Genomic DNA, 7,500 nt, shown 5'->3' with positions numbered 1-7,500 from the left:
CTCCCCGGACTGTGAGAAAAGAAAAACCCTACAACACCTGGTATTCCCAGGCGGTCTCCCATCCAGATACTAACCAGGCCCAACCCTGCGTAGCTTCCAAGATCAGAGGAGATCGGGCACTTTCAGGGTGGTATGGCTGCAGGTGGGAGAGGTTTTTATTTTAATTCTCTTATTCTGCTGCTGCTGCTGCTGCTGCTGCTGCTGCTGCTGCTGCTGCTGCTGCTGCTGCTGCTGCTGCTGCTGCTGCTGCTGCTGCTGCTGCTGCTGCTTGTTGTCAGACAGAAAGAATTATAAGCCCTGGGACAGGACAGAGAATGTGAGAAGGTGAGAAGGTGAGAAGGTGAGAAGGTTCAAACAATAGTTTAAAGTTTTGATGATGAGCAAGAAACACATGGCAAAAAGCTCTCCCCGGACTGTGAGAAAAGAAAAAGCCTACAACACCTGTTAATCCCAGGCGCTCTCCCATCCAGGTACTAACCAGGCCCAACCCTGTTTAGCTTGCAAGATCAGATGAGATCAGGCACTTTCAGGGTGGTATGGCTGCAGGCAGGAGAGCTTTTTATTTTACTTCTCTTATTCTGTTACTGCTGCTGCTTGTCGTCAGACAGAAAGAATTATAAGCCCTGGGACAGGACAGAAAAGGCGAGAAGGTGAGAAGGTGAGAAGGTTCAAATAAGCGTTTAAAGCTTTGATGATGAGCAAGAAACATGGCAAAAAGCTCTCCCCGGACTGTGAGAAAAGAAAAAGCCTACAACACCTGGTACACCCAGGTGGTGTCCCATCCAGGTACTAACCAGGCCCAAACCTGCTTAGCTTCCAAGATCAGATGAGATCGGGCACTTTCAGGGTGGTATGGCTGCAGGCGGGAGAGCTTTTTATTTTACTTCTCTTATTCTGCTGCTGCTGCTGCTGCTGCTGCTGCTGCTGCTGCTGCTGCTGCTGCTGCTGCTGCTGCTGCTGCTGCTGCTGCTGCTGCTTGTCGTCAGACAGAAAGAATTATAAGCCCTGGGACAGGACAGAGAAGGTGAGAAGGTTCAAATAATAGTTTAAAGTTTTGATGATGAGCAAGAAACACATGGCAAAAACCTCTCACCGTAATGTGAGAGAAGAAAAAGCCTGTAACACTGGGTATTCCCAGGCGGTCTCCCATCCAGGTACTAACCAGGCCCAACCCTGCTTAGCTTCCAAGATCAGACAAGATTGGGCGCTTTCAGTGTGGTATGGCTGTAGGCGTGTGAGCTTTTTATTTTACTTCTCTTATTCTGTTGCTTCTGTTGCTGCTGCTGCTGCTGCTGCTGCTGCTGCTGCTTGTCGTCAGACAGAAAGAATTATAAGCCCTGGGACAGGAAAGAGAAGGTGAGAAGGTGAGAAGGTAAAAATAAGGGTTTAAAGCTTTGATGATGAGCAAGAAACACATGGCAAAAAGCTCTCCCCGGACTGTGAGAAAAGAGAAAGCCTACAACACCTGGTATTCCCATTCAGTCTCCCATCCATGTACTAACCAGGCCTGACCCTGCTTAGATTCTGAGATCAGACGAGATCAGGCGCTTTCAGGATGGTATGGCTGCAGGTGTGGGACCTTTTTATTTTACTTCTCTTTTTCTGTTGGTGCTGCTGCTTGTCGTCAGACAGAAAGAATTATAAGCCCTGGGACAGGACAGAGAAGGTGAGAAGGTGAGAAGGTGAGAAGGTTCAAATAAAGGTTTAAAGCTTTGATGATGAGCAAGAAACACATGGCAAAAAGCTCTCCCTGGACTGTGATAAAAGAAAAAACCTACAACACCTGGTATTCCCAGGTGGTCTCCCATCCAGGTACTAACCAAGCCCAACCTTGCTTAGCTTCCGAGATCAGATGAGATCGGGCACTTTCAGGGTGGTATGGCTGCACGCGGGAGAGCTTTTTTTTTTTTACTTCTCTTATTCTGTTGCTGCTGCTGCTTGCCGTCAGAAAGAAAGAATTATAAGCCCTGGGACAGGACAGAGAAGGTGAGAAGGTGAGAAGGTGAGAAGGTGAGAAGGTTCAAATAATAGTTTAAAGTTTTGATGATGAGCAAGAAACACATGGCAAAAAGCTCTCCCCGGACTGTAAGAGAAGAAAAAGCCTACAACACCGGGTATTCCCAGGTGGTCTCCCATCCAAGTACTAACCAGGCCCAACTCTGCTTAACTTACAAGATCAGACGCTTTCAGGGTGGTATGGCCGTAGGCATGAGAGCATTTTATTTTACTTCTCTCATTCTGTTGCTGCTGCTGCTTGTCGTCAGACAGAAAGAATTATAAGCCCTGGGACAGGACAGAGAAGGTGAGAAGGTGAGAAGGTAAAAATAAGGGTTTAAAGCTTTGATGATGAGCAAGAAACACATGGCAAAAAGCTCTCCCCGGACTGTGAGAAAAGAAAAAGCCTACAACAACTGGTATTCCCAGGCAGTCTCCCATCCATGTACTAACCAGGCCCAACCCTGCGATCAGACGAGATCAGGCGCTTTCAGGGTGGTATGGCTGCAGGTGTGGGAGCTATTTATTTTACTTCTCTTTTTCTGTTGCTGCTGCTGCTTGTCGTCAGACAGAAAGAATTATAAGCCCTGGGACAGGACAGAGAAGGTGAGAAGGTGAGAAGGTGAGAAGGTGAGAAGGTGAGAAGGTTCAAATAATAGTTTAAAGTTTTGATGATGAGCAAGAAACACATGGCAAAAATCTCTCCCCGGACTGTGAGAAAAGAAAGAGCCTACAACACCTGGTATTCCCAGACGGTCTCCCATCTGGGTACTAACCAGGCCCAACCCTGCTTAGCTTCCAAGGTCAGAGGAGATTGGGCACATTCAGGGTGGTATTGCTGCAAGCAGGAGATCTATTTATTTTACTTCTCTTATTCTGTTGCTGTTGCTGCTGCTGCTGCTGCTGCTGCTGCTGCTGCTGCTGCTGCTGCTGCTGCTGCTGCTGCTGCTGCTGCTGCTGCTGCTGCTTGTCGTCAGACAGAATGAATTATAAGCCCTGGGACAGGACAGAGATGGTGAGAAGGTGAGAAGGTGAGAAGGTTCAAATAATAGTTTAAAGTTTTGATGATGAGCAAGAAATACATGGCAAAAAGCTCTCCCCGTACTGTGAGAAAAGAAAAAGCCTACAACACCCGGTATTCCCAGGCGGTCTCCCATCCAGGTATTAACCAGGCCCAAACCTGCTTAGCTTCCAAGATCAGATGAGATCAGGCACTTTCAGGGTGGTATGGCTGCAGGCGGGAGAGTTTTTTATTTTACTTCTCTTATTCTGCTGCTGCTGCTGCTGCTGCTGCTGCTGCTGCTGCTGCTGCTGCTGCTGCTGCTGCTGCTGCTGCTGCTGCTTGTCGTCAGACAGAGAGAATTATAAGCCCTGGGACAGGACAGAGAAGGTGAGAAGGTGAGAAGGTGAGAAGGTTCAAATAATAGTTTAAAGTTTTGATGATGAGCAAGAAACACATGGCAAAAAGCTCTCCCCCGACTGTGAGAGAAGGAAAAGCCTACAACACCGGGTATTCCCATGCGGTCTCCCATCCAGGTACTAACCAGGCTCAACCCTGCTTAGCTTCCAAGATCAGACAAGATTGGGCGCTTTCAGGGTGGTATGGCCGTAGACTTGATAGCTTTTTATTTTACTTCTCTTATTCTTCTGCTGCTGCTGCTTGTCGTCAGACAGAAAGAATTATAAGCCCTGGGACAGGACAGAGAAGGTGAGAAGGTGAGAAGGTGAGAAGGTGAGAAGGTTCAAATAATAATTTAAAGTTTTGATGATGAGCAAGAAACACATGGCAAAAAGCTCTCCCCGGACTGTGAGAAAAGAGAAAGCCTACAACACCTGGTATTCCCAGGCGGTCTCCCATCCAGGTACTAACCAGGCCCAACCCTGCTTAGCTTCCAAGATCAGAGGAGATCAGGCACTTTCAGGGTGGTATGGCTGCAGGCGGGAGAGCTTTTTATTTTACTTCTCTTATTCTGTTGCTGCTGCTGCTTGTCGTCAGACAGAAAGAATTATAAGCCCTGGGACAGGACAGAGAAGGTGAGAAGGTGAGAAGGTGAGAAGGTTCAAATAATAGTTTAAAGTTTTGATGATGAGCAAGAAACACATGGCAAAAAGCTCTCCCCGGACTGTGAGAGAAGAAAAAGCCTACAACACCGGGTATTCCCATGTGGTCTCCCATCCAGGTACTAACCAGGCCCAACCCTGCTTAGCTTCCGAGATCAGACAAAATGGGGAGCTTTCAGGGTGGTATGGCTGCAGGTGTGAAAGTGATTTGTTTTACTTCTCTTATTCTGTTGCTGCTGCTGCTTGTCGTCAGACAGAAAGAATTATAAGCCCTATGACAAGACAGAGAAGGTGAGAAGTTGAGAAGGTGAGAAGGTGAGAAGTTTCAAATAATAGTTTAAAGTTTTGATGATGAGCAAGAAACACATGGCAAAAAGCTCTCCCCGGACTGTGAGAAAAGAAAAAGCCTACAACACCTAGTATTCCCAGGCTGTCTCCCATTCAGGTACTAACCAGGCCCAACCCTGCTTAACTTCCAAGATCAGACAGGATTGGGCACTTTCAGGGTGGTATGGCCGTTGGCGTGAGAGCTTTTTATTTTACTTCTCTTATTCTGTTGCTGCTGCTGCTGCTGCTGCTGCTGCTGCTTGTCGTCAGACAGAAAGAATTATAAGCCCTGGGACAGGACAGAGAAGGTGAGAAGGTGAGAAGGTGAGAAGTTTCAAATAATAGTTTAAAGTTTTGATGATGAGCAAGAAACACATGGCAAAAAGCTCTCCCCGGACTGTGAGAAAAGAAAAAGCCTACAACACCTAGTATTCCCAGGCTGTCTCCTATCCAGGTACTAACCAGGCCCAACCCTGCTTAACTTCCAATGTCAGACAGGATTGGGCGCTTTCAGGGTGGTATGGCCGTTGGCTTGAGAGCTTTTTATTTTACTTCTCTTATTCTGTTGCTGCTGCTGCTGCTGCTGCTGCTGCTGCTGCTGCTGCTGCTGCTGCTGCTGCTGCTGCTGCTGCTGCTGCTGCTGCTTGTCGTCAGACAGAAAGAATTATAAGCCCTGGGACAGGACAGAGAAGGTGAGAAGGTGAGAAGGTGAGAAGGTTCAAATAATAGTTTAAAGTTTTGATGATGAGCAAGAAACACATGGCAAAAAGCTCTCCCCGGACTGTGAGAAAACAAAAAACCTACAACACCTGGTATTCCCAGGTGGTCTCCCATCCAGGTACTATCCAGGCCCAACACAGCTTAGCTTCTGAGATCAGACATGATCAGGCGCTTTCAGGGTGGTATGGCTGCAGGTGTAAAAGCTATTTATTTTACTTCTCTTATTCTGTTGCTGCTGCTGCTGCTGCTGCTGCTGCTGCTGCTGCTTGTCGTCAGACAGAAAGAATTATAAGCCCTGAGACAGGACAGAGAAGGTGAGAAGGTGAGAAGGTTCAAATAAGGGTTTAAAGCTTTGATGATGAGCAAGAAACACATGGCAAAAAGCTCTCCCCGGACTGTGAGAAAAGAAAAAGCCTACAACACCTGGTATTCCCAGGTGGTCTCCCATCCAGGTACTAACCAGGCCCAACCCTGCTTAGCTTCCAAGATCAGACAAGATTGGGCGCTTTCAGGGTGGTACGGCTGTAGGCGTGAGTGCTTTTTATTTTACTTCTCTTATTCTGTTGCTGCTGCTGCTGCTGCTGCTGCTGCTGCTGCTGCTGCTGCTGCTGCTGCTGCTGCTGCTGCTGCTGCTTGTCGTCAGACAGAAAGAATTATAAGTCCTGGGACAGGACAGAGAAGGTGAGAAGGTGAGAAGGTTCAAATAATAGTTTAAAGTTTTGATGATGAGCAAGAAACACATGGCAAAAAGCTCTCCCCGGACTGTGAGAAAAGAAAAAGCCTACAACACCTGGTATTCCCAGGCAGTCTCCCATCCAGGTACTAACCAGGCCCAACCCCGCTTTGCTTCCAAGATCAGAGGAGATCGGGCACTTTCAGGGTGGTATGGCTGCAGGTATGAAAGCTTTTTATTTTACTTCTCTTATTCTGTTGCTGCTGCTGCTGCTGCTGCTGCTGCTGCTGCTGCTGCTGCTGCTGCTGCTGCTGCTGCTGCTGCTGCTGCTGCTGCTGCTGCTGCTGCTTGTCGTCAGACAGAAAGAATTATAAGCCCTGGGACAGGACAGAGAAGGTGAGAAGGTGAGAAGATTCAAATAATAGTTTAAAGTTTTGATGATGAGCAAGAAACACATGGCAAAAAGCTCTCCTCGGACTGTGAGAAAAGAAAAGCCTACAAAACCTGGTATTCCCAGGTGGTCTCCCATCCAGGTACTAACCAGGCCCAACCCTGCTTAGCTTCCAAGATCAAAGGAGATCGGCCACTTTCAGGGTGGTATGGCTGCAGGCGAGAGAGCTTTTTATTTTACTTCTCTTATTCTGCTGCTGCTGCTGCTGCTGCTGCTGCTGCTGCTGCTGCTGCTGCTGCTGCTGCTGCTGCTGCTGCTGCTGATGCTGCTGCTGCTGCTGCTGATGCTGCTGCTGCTGCTGCTGATGCTGCTGCTTGTCGTCAGACAGAAAGAATTATAAGCCCTGGGACAGGACAGTGAAGGTGAGAAGGTGAGAAGGTGAGAAGGTTCAAATAAAGGTTTAAAGCTTTGATGATGAGCAAGAAACACATGGCAAAAAGCTCTCGGACTGTGAGAGAAGAAAAAGCCTACAATATCGGGTATTCCCAGGTGGTCTCCCATCCAGGTACTAACCAGGACCAAGCCTGCTTAGCTTCTAAGATCAGACAAGATTGGGTGCTTTCAGGGTGGTATGGCCGTAAGCTTGAGAGCTATTTATTTTACTTCTCTTATTCTGTTGCTGCTGCTGCTGCTGCTGCTGCTGCTGCTGCTGCTGCTGCTGCTGCTGCTTGTCGTCAGACAGAAAGAATTATAAGCCCTGGGACAGGACAGTGAAGGTGAGAAGGTGAGAAGGTGAGAAGGTTCAAATAAAGGTTTAAAGCTTTGATGATGAGCAAGAAACACATGGCAAAAAGCTCTTCTTGGACTGTGAGAGAAGAAAAAGCCTACAATACCGGGTATTCCCAGGTGGTCTCCCATGCAGGTACTAACCTGGACCAAGCCTGCTTAGCTTCTAAGATCAGACAAGATTGGGTGCTTTCAGGGTGGTATGGCTGCAGGCGGGAGAGCTTTTTATTTTACTTCTCTTATTCTGTTGCTGCTGCTGCTGCTTGTCGTCAGACAGAAAGAATTATAAGCCCTGGGACAGGACAGAGAAGGTGAGAAGGTGAGAAGGTGAGAAGGTTCAAATAATAGTTTAAAGTTTTGATGTTCCCCGGACTGTGAGAAAAGAAAAAGCCTACAACAACTGGTATTCCCAGGCAGTCTCCCATCCAGGTACTAACCAGGCCCAACCCTGCTTAGCTTCCAAGATCAGAGGAGATCGGGCACTTTCATGGTGGCATGGCTGCAGGCGGGAGAGGTTTTTATTTTACTTCTCTTATTCTGTTGCTGC

The 7,500-nt window shown here is 47.7% G+C and overlaps 3 non-coding genes and 18 pseudogenes across 3 annotated transcripts; all 21 read right to left on the bottom strand.

Moving 5' to 3' along the window:
• Nucleotides 1-25: 25 nt before the first annotated feature.
• On the bottom strand, nucleotides 26-144 carry LOC149297289 (5S ribosomal RNA; annotated as a pseudogene).
• A 285-nt stretch (nucleotides 145-429) lies between these two features.
• Nucleotides 430-548, bottom strand: LOC149297288 (5S ribosomal RNA; annotated as a pseudogene).
• A 197-nt stretch (nucleotides 549-745) lies between these two features.
• On the bottom strand, nucleotides 746-864 carry LOC149297287 (5S ribosomal RNA; annotated as a pseudogene).
• Nucleotides 865-1,113: 249 nt separating this feature from the next.
• On the bottom strand, nucleotides 1,114-1,232 carry LOC149297286 (5S ribosomal RNA; annotated as a pseudogene).
• A 221-nt stretch (nucleotides 1,233-1,453) lies between these two features.
• On the bottom strand, nucleotides 1,454-1,572 carry LOC149297285 (5S ribosomal RNA; annotated as a pseudogene).
• A 199-nt stretch (nucleotides 1,573-1,771) lies between these two features.
• Nucleotides 1,772-1,890, bottom strand: LOC149297284 (5S ribosomal RNA; annotated as a pseudogene).
• A 209-nt stretch (nucleotides 1,891-2,099) lies between these two features.
• Nucleotides 2,100-2,208, bottom strand: LOC149297283 (5S ribosomal RNA; annotated as a pseudogene).
• A 514-nt stretch (nucleotides 2,209-2,722) lies between these two features.
• LOC149297282 (5S ribosomal RNA) lies at nucleotides 2,723-2,841 on the bottom strand (annotated as a pseudogene).
• Nucleotides 2,842-3,115: 274 nt separating this feature from the next.
• On the bottom strand, nucleotides 3,116-3,234 carry LOC149297281 (5S ribosomal RNA; annotated as a pseudogene).
• A 256-nt stretch (nucleotides 3,235-3,490) lies between these two features.
• On the bottom strand, nucleotides 3,491-3,609 carry LOC149297280 (5S ribosomal RNA). Its single transcript, XR_016276421.1, has one exon. It is a non-coding gene; the product is annotated as a 5S ribosomal RNA (ribosomal RNA).
• A 207-nt stretch (nucleotides 3,610-3,816) lies between these two features.
• Nucleotides 3,817-3,935, bottom strand: LOC149297279 (5S ribosomal RNA). Its single transcript, XR_016276140.1, has one exon. It is a non-coding gene; the product is annotated as a 5S ribosomal RNA (ribosomal RNA).
• A 199-nt stretch (nucleotides 3,936-4,134) lies between these two features.
• LOC149297278 (5S ribosomal RNA) lies at nucleotides 4,135-4,253 on the bottom strand (annotated as a pseudogene).
• A 207-nt stretch (nucleotides 4,254-4,460) lies between these two features.
• LOC149297277 (5S ribosomal RNA) lies at nucleotides 4,461-4,579 on the bottom strand (annotated as a pseudogene).
• A 217-nt stretch (nucleotides 4,580-4,796) lies between these two features.
• On the bottom strand, nucleotides 4,797-4,915 carry LOC149297276 (5S ribosomal RNA; annotated as a pseudogene).
• A 265-nt stretch (nucleotides 4,916-5,180) lies between these two features.
• On the bottom strand, nucleotides 5,181-5,299 carry LOC149297275 (5S ribosomal RNA; annotated as a pseudogene).
• A 215-nt stretch (nucleotides 5,300-5,514) lies between these two features.
• On the bottom strand, nucleotides 5,515-5,633 carry LOC149297274 (5S ribosomal RNA). The gene has a single exon (XR_016274243.1). It is a non-coding gene; the product is annotated as a 5S ribosomal RNA (ribosomal RNA).
• A 248-nt stretch (nucleotides 5,634-5,881) lies between these two features.
• LOC149297273 (5S ribosomal RNA) lies at nucleotides 5,882-6,000 on the bottom strand (annotated as a pseudogene).
• A 268-nt stretch (nucleotides 6,001-6,268) lies between these two features.
• Nucleotides 6,269-6,387, bottom strand: LOC149297272 (5S ribosomal RNA; annotated as a pseudogene).
• Nucleotides 6,388-6,691: 304 nt separating this feature from the next.
• LOC149297271 (5S ribosomal RNA) lies at nucleotides 6,692-6,810 on the bottom strand (annotated as a pseudogene).
• Nucleotides 6,811-7,048: 238 nt separating this feature from the next.
• On the bottom strand, nucleotides 7,049-7,167 carry LOC149297270 (5S ribosomal RNA; annotated as a pseudogene).
• A 174-nt stretch (nucleotides 7,168-7,341) lies between these two features.
• On the bottom strand, nucleotides 7,342-7,460 carry LOC149297269 (5S ribosomal RNA; annotated as a pseudogene).
• Between the last annotated feature and the right edge of the window lie 40 nt (nucleotides 7,461-7,500).

Source organism: Sceloporus occidentalis, unplaced genomic scaffold (genome assembly GCF_023333645.1).
Source record: "Sceloporus occidentalis isolate IW3139 unplaced genomic scaffold, rSceOcc1.0.p SCAF_38, whole genome shotgun sequence".
Classification (NCBI taxonomy): domain Eukaryota; kingdom Metazoa; phylum Chordata; class Lepidosauria; order Squamata; family Phrynosomatidae; genus Sceloporus; species Sceloporus occidentalis.
This window is presented reverse-complemented; position numbering and strand designations above follow the sequence as displayed.